Source organism: Octodon degus, unplaced genomic scaffold (genome assembly GCF_000260255.1).
Source record: "Octodon degus isolate 3935 unplaced genomic scaffold, OctDeg1.0 scaffold00001, whole genome shotgun sequence".
Taxonomy (NCBI): Eukaryota; Metazoa; Chordata; class Mammalia; order Rodentia; family Octodontidae; genus Octodon; species Octodon degus.
In genome coordinates, this window is record NW_004524577.1 from 23,733,802 (window position 1) to 23,741,165 (window position 7,364).

Below are 7,364 nucleotides of genomic sequence, written 5' to 3' on the forward strand. Positions count from 1 at the left end.
GTCTGAGAATACGATTGCTACCCCTGCTTTTTTCTGAGGTGCTAGGGCATGTAGTATTGTGTTCCGTCCTTTGACTTTCAATGTATGAATGTCTTTATGAGTTAAATGTGTTTCTTGTATACAGCATATTGTTGAATTTTGTTTCCTAATCCACTGTGCCAGTCTATTTCTCTCAATTCGTGAATTGAGTCCATTTATATTGATGGTTAGAATTGAGATGTATTGACTTACCTTTGACATGTTATTTACCTGTTGTCGTTTACTCCTTTTTCTCCTGTGTTTAATTGCTTGCATTTTGTTGGTTGCTTCTGATCTCATTCCTGGAGTTCTGATCATTTTTCATCCCTCTCTAGAACATCTTTTTCATCATGAAATTCTTTAGCTGTTCTCTGTCATGAAAGTATGTCACTTCTCTGTCAAAGTTGAAAGAGTTTTGCAGGGTGTAGTAGTCTGGGTTGGAATTTGTTTTCATAGAGGACTTGAAGTACTCTACTCCATGCTCTTCCTGCTTTCATGGTTTGTGAAGAGAAGTTGGCCGTAATTCTGATGGGTTTTCCTTTGAATGTGATCTGCTTCTTTTCTCTAGCGTCTTTCAGTAGATTATTCTTGTGCTGAATTTCTGGGATCTTGACTATTATATGTCTCGGTGTGTTTTTCATTGGGTTTAAGTTACTTGGCATTCTGTATGCTTCGGTGAATGTCATATTGTTTCCTCATTTTTGGGAAGCTTTATGCTATCACTTCTGCCCATATTTTTTTAAATGTCATTTGTATTGACTCCTTCTTTCTCATTGAGGCCTATTAATCTCACATTGTTCATCTTTACATCATCTTGCAGGTGATGGATTATTCTTTCCTGCCTGCTCGTTGTTTTTAAGAGATCCATTCTTACCTTTTCACTAGCTGCACCAGCATCTTCAAGTTCTGAAACTCTGTCTTCATTTTCATTTAAACGGTTTTGCAAGCTTGTGATTAAGATTTTAATTTCCTCTATATCTCTTTGACTCTGCTTCAAGTGATCTATTTCTTTCCTGTATTGCTCATTCAAGGAATCCGTCATTTTTCTAATCTCCTCTATTTTTTTTATCAATGTCTTCTTAGAAGCAGTTATAAATTCTTTTACTGCAGTGTGTTTTTTTTTTCAGATTGGGTTTCCTCCCTATGTTTCTGTAGTTGCTACTTTTCTTCAGATGCTGAGTTCTGAGAATTCTTTTTTTATTGCAGAAAAGAATTGCATTCTCAGTTCCTCTATAACTTTCTGCTGTTGCTTATTTACTATTGATACTCTTAATTCATGCATTTGAGTCGAGCTAATGTCCTCTGCACTTATTCTGGGTGGGCATTGGGATTCTTCCATATGTTTCTGTATTTGATTCTTTACTGCAAATGTTATTAATTCAGAGATTTCTTTTTTTATTTCCAATGCGAGTTTCTCTATACCTTTCTGCAGCTGTTTCTTTATTTGAGAAGCTGTTGATTCATTGCTTTCAGCTGTGTGATTCCCAATTTGTTCTGTGTTAGTGTGCTTTGCTCTTGTTACAGGTGGCCTTGGGTTCTGAGGTTGCATTTTGTTCCTTCTCGTTATTTTGTGTAGCACTGTCTTCTGACCTTTGATGTAGTTATAATCTTAGCACGTACTGTAGTTCAGGTGCAGATCTACATAGTTTGGATTTATCCAGCTGTGCCTGGCTTGGGTCTTGCTTCTGTCCTCAGCTCCTTCCTGGTGCTGCCCTTGCATGTGAACCTGTTATGCCCCTCTAGCAAGATTTCATGCTCCTGGACTAGCTGGATGGTTCTATCTTTTTCACTCTCTGCAGGGATTTCAGCTGTGTCCCAAGGGGGTGGAAGAGGGTCTCTCCCATGCTGGGCCAGGGCTGGGACCAGTAACATGTCCCACCGGTGTAGGGTAGGGGCAAGCTCTCCCACACACTCACTGGGCCTAGGCTAGGAGTGGGCCTTGGGGTTCATAGAACGTGGCAGAAAGTCCTACTGGGCAGGTGGCTTGGGGGATGTGTTGCAGAATTGTTGGAGGTGTCCCAAGGGGGTTGAAGAGGGTCTCACCCACGCTGTGCCTAGGCTTGGACCATTAATAAGTCCTGCCATTGCAGGGTAGCGGGAAGCTCGTTACTGAGGATTTTGAACCCAGAGTCTTTGGATTGAGCTACATCCCCTGCTCTTTCATTTTGGGGTAGATTTTGTAAATTTCCTAGAATGGAATCTTTCTGTTTCAGCTTCTCAGTGTGTTGGAATTACAAGTATGCACCAGTCCACTCAGAGACACCATTGCATATTATTATAGAGCTTTAAATATGACAAATTCATAAAGTCATAAAGAAGATCTCAAAAAAATACTTGCCACAGCATAGCATAAGGTAATTAGTTTTACTATACAAACAGGATTAAGCATCAATGATCTGAGCACTGGGGAGGCAGAAGGAGGAGGATCTCCCTGAGTTTGAGGCCAGACCAGGCTACACAGAGAGTCCAAGGCTAGCCTGAACCACATAGTGAGATTATGTCTCACATGAACAAACCAACAAACCAGCCAACCAGCCAACCAGCCAGCCAACCAACCAACCAACCAACCAACCAACCAACCAACCAACCAACCAGTCAACCAAACAATTAAATCAATGAGAGAAAGAAGAGACTTCCCCTAATGTTTCGCCAAGAATATAAATAGGAAACTCACAGAATAGTGAAATCTTAAATTTGCTATTCAAGAAATAAAATTAAAATAGTAATAAGGTATCACATTATATATTTAAAATAGGCCAGGAGAAACAGTTTCTCATTTGACTCTACTGTGAAATTATAGAATTGCTATAAATTGATATTACATTTACTTAGTAGTACTAGAGGTTTGAACCCTGAGCCTTGCACATGGTAAGAAAGCCTTCTACCTCTGATCTACACCCCCAGTTCTTATTGCTTTGGCAGCATCTATAAAAACATAATAAACAAAGCAAGCACCTTCTAGAGCATCAGTCCAAATACTGTAAATCCAGAAGATGTAGTAGCACCAAAATATAGATAAAAGTGTGTTTATTGAGCTATTTTTCACATTGAACAAAGGAATAAACAAAGTGAGGGACATTTAGGAGGATATTGAGGGACAAATAGTTGAATTGGTGATAAAATATCTCTGCCTTGAATTATCACACAGACATTATAATAGCTAGAGCTAACTGGGTTGTTTTGGGGGATGATTACCATTAAGTATGATATTGTAAAAACATGATTCAGAATAGATATGACAGGGACACTTGGAGTAAGAGGGATTAGAATTGCAGTGGGGAAGAGAAGAGTCAGGCAAAAAAGGATGTAATGCACTGAAACAGTCCATGCTGATTGGGATGTGGTTCATGTGTGTGTGTGTGTGTGTGTGTGTGTGTGTGTGTGTGTGTGTTGCTAAGGATGTAATCCTGAGTCTCACACATGCTGGGCAAGGACTGTACCCAAAGCTGTAGCGGTAGCCCAAGTGTAGGTATTTGTTAAAATAAATTGGGCATAAACATAGCTTGATTTAGACACTTTTTGGAATTGAAGCCGTTGGAGATGGAGTAGATTCCACAGGAAAACAAGCAACAAGTTGTGGCAATGGTCAAGGGTGACTGGAAGGATCCAGAAGTGAGGGCCTGTGGGCCCAGAGGGTGAGGAGTGGTCTGAGGCTGCCACACCTGTGTGGAAGTGTTGGGAGTGTCTCAGGCCTGGCTTGAGATCCAGAGTTGAGACTGTGAGTTGGCTGGAGTACAGTGCAGGTTTTGAGGGGCCTGGAGGTCGTACAGTGCTTCAAGAATCCAAGACCCAAATGCTAAACTAGTTAGAATATTTATTTACAATGAGAAAAGAATTGCAATCAATTATGTACTGAAGAAAACTGTCAAATACCACAAATGTAAAAAAAATTCTCAGTTTCATAATCTTGGATTACCTTCTCATAGGATAATTTTCTCCTACCTCTTCCTCCAGAGAATAGAAAGATGACTCAGTTGTTCTAGAATAGATGATTGAAATTTTAAAAAAATTATAGATAGTTTAGGAACATGTTCATAAGTGTTATTACTTGTTAGGTTAACATCACATACATTTTTAGAATTGTCAAATCTGGAAAAACCTCTGCTGAGGAGAAAAGTTGTTTTGTTGAGGCTGATTGCCTCTTAGTTGGTCTGATGATGAGAAGGATTCCCTAGAGATTGTTCCTGGACCTGTAGATTTCACACCTAGTTTTTCCTCTACTACCCAGTATATGCCTCACTGGGCACTGAGGCTCATAGTTGTGCTGATGCGTGATGTCTGGCCTCACACCCCCATCCCTTTGGAGCCATAAGAGTTCATCTGTAAGCCACAGCTCTCCCAGGATGCTGGCAGCCATGTACCTGGCATGGAGGCAGCTAGGAATCCTCTAGACACAGTCTATCCTACTAAATCCCAGTGGAATGTATCTGCATCTCAGCTTTCTCTTAAATGGATCTCCCAAGTGCTCATGGCCTGTCCAATGCCACCTAGTAGGGAAGTGAAACTGGAGTGGAGAGACCAGGAATCTTAAACACTTAGATCAAAATAGCTTAGCTTTGCAAATTTTAAAACACCTCTGACCACGTTAACTAGGCTGTCACTAGGACTTCTCCCAGGCCTTGGAACATAAGCCTCATTAGTTTGCTGTTGCATTGTATTTTCACTTTTATTGCTGACCTGCTTGTTATTCTGTTGGATAGAGTATTAAGCTTGTTGTTAGTCTATCCCTCACCCCTACCTCTCATTTTTTATTTCCTTGGAAATTTTTTTGTCACACTACAGCATGGGTCCAAATAAGTCAGCCTTGCTTTTCTGCTTTCAAATCATTTTTTAAGCCCTGGAATCCCAATACAGGAACATTAAACTACAACTGCAGTAATTTTGCAGTCAATGTCCTGAAAATGAGAAATTCTGATGAAATGATGTACTGCACAGCATCGTTGCCAGCCTCCCGAACCACCACTGAAGCTTTGCATACATTTCCTGCCTTCATTTTCATATATATTATATTTGCCATCAGTCTTGTGGCAAGTTGCGGAGCGGAGAGATTGGGTGACATGGTTCTCTGAAGAGGAGATCAATTCATAAGTGGTCCTTTCCAGTTCTGGGTGAAAAATCCAAGAAAACAGAATAGCTGCTCGTGGTCCTTTCTTTTAATCCTGGTAGAAACTTCAGCCCTGGTAACAGAAGCAAAGCAGTCAGCCAAAGGTCTGGAGAGAAAAACTAATCAAGAGGAAGAAAGAAAGACCACAAAAAAATGATGGTGTGGTCACTCGGGGCCAATTTTTGATGAGTTTGAATTTAAAAACAAGAATCCTAGAAATATCAAAAGAAGATCCTGGATAAAGAATTCAAAGCCAAATCTATCTTTGGGGAAAATGTTTTTATTTATTAATGGCCTATTTAAAAGCATTTCATACTGTTCCTAGGAATTTGGTCCCCTGCATTTAAAGACTTAGTGTTGAAATATTTCCCATTTTTAAATTAGATGGCTTATACCTCAGATGGTGGCTTTTCTTCTTCATTCCTAGTTTCCCAGAGATCTCGTCGTGTCTCTGCCCAAGTATTGAAGAGAAGAGCCCAGAGGAGAAGCGTGTTTCTCCATGTGTGAGCCCACTTTTATCAAACTTCGGGGTAAACCGCACTGCAGACACACACAAATTTTTGACATCACTGGTTTAATCACACTGCAATTGCAATAATGAAAAGCAGAAGAGGCAGAAGCCCGTGGGCTTTGGGTGTGTTTTCCAGAATGAATTACAAAAATTAGTGGGAAAGAAACAGCATCATCTACAGAGAAGAGTTTGGAAATAAAGGCATCGCAAGAGCCTAATTGAACAAATGTAAGCCAGATGGAGGAACATGGCATTAAGGAGGATGAGGAAAGGAGAGAAGTAGCTGCTTCTTGGAAGCAGTGTGTGTGTGTGTGTTCTTTATTACCTAGTGGTTAAGACTATAAAATGGAAGGAAGCTAGGGGCAGTTCAGGTTTATTTATTTATTTTTTTCTGAACTGGGGATTCAACTCAGGCCCTTGTACTTGCCAGGCAAGTGCTTATTCTACTGAGCTATCTCCCCGGCCCCTGCAATCCCAGTTTATATACTTCTCCTGTTTTCTTGGCCTCATCTGCCTCTGGGCTCAGGCCACTTGCTCAGTGACAAACCCTTGGCTGTCCCCTCTCCCTTGTCTCAGCCCCCTTGCAGTGAGGGCTCTGATTCTGCATGGCTCTCTGATGCCCATTGGCAGGCTCTGCAGCAAACCTACCGCTTATCCTTTCTACCGTATCTAGGCTCGTTAGTAGTGGGAAAAGACATGGGTAACACTAGCACATCAGAAAGTGAAGGGAAATTCACACACACAGAGGCACAGGGCATCCTTCAACTAGCAGAAACAGGAGATGGAAGGGACCTGGCAGATAGATTCTGTTCCCTTTCTCCCCACAGTGAACTATTCCAGGTTGCAAGAATTCCACACATCTTCTCCAGAGATGTTCTGCATGATGACCCACCTAGCTGTGTTTCTTGTGGAGCTTTGGCTGGCCCAGCAATGTACCTACCACTTTGTATTTTCTTTCTCTTTTCCTGCCTCCTTCCACTTAACCTTCACTCTTGCTCTCCTGGGACTGCACCCCTAAAATAAGCCTTGACCCCACTAGCTTCACTTCAGTGGCTTTGTTTTCTAGGAAATTTTGGTTAAGACAGTGATATATTTGTCAGCTCTGTAGATGTCAAAGTGAAACTACTAGCCCTGTTTTCTCATTCATGGGAATGGGTATTAATTGAATGAGCAAGGCCCTATAATATCTCAAGCCAAACAGAGGTACTAACACAGATTTCAGACTCAATACTATGGAGATTGTTCGTTATTTTAATTGTTGTGTCCATATGCACCTGGCAGGGGGATATGATGATCATGAGGGTGATTTTCCCAGGGCAAGGCATTGCACTCTGATGTGCTGACTCCTGTGATTTCCCCGAATGTGAGACACTCAACAGCATAATTTGTGATAGTGGGGAGCTGCGTTTGCACTCCCATGTTAAAAAAATATTGTGCCTATCATGTAAGTATCAGCACCTACATCATAGTTTTAAAAACCCCCATAAAAGTGGTCAAGTTCATTCTAAACAATTATGAGGAAAGAAATCACTAAGAATTTTAAGCTATTTGATTGCATAATATTTGATATGTTTTATGAAACACTTAAATGTATTTAGCAATACAAGGCAAAGTTGAAAATAAAAACTTTATAATTGGTTTAAGTATTCAGATCTTGGTGGAGGATTTCCTTTTCTCCAATTACTGCTATAAAATGCATACTGTTAAACTTGTATGTTTTCCTTTGCTGCA

The 7,364-nt window shown here is 40.7% G+C and overlaps 1 pseudogene; it reads left to right on the forward strand.

The window, feature by feature from the left end:
- Positions 1-6,899: 6,899 nt before the first annotated feature.
- Positions 6,900-7,052, forward strand: LOC111815190 (annotated as a pseudogene).
- Positions 7,053-7,364: the final 312 nt, after the last annotated feature.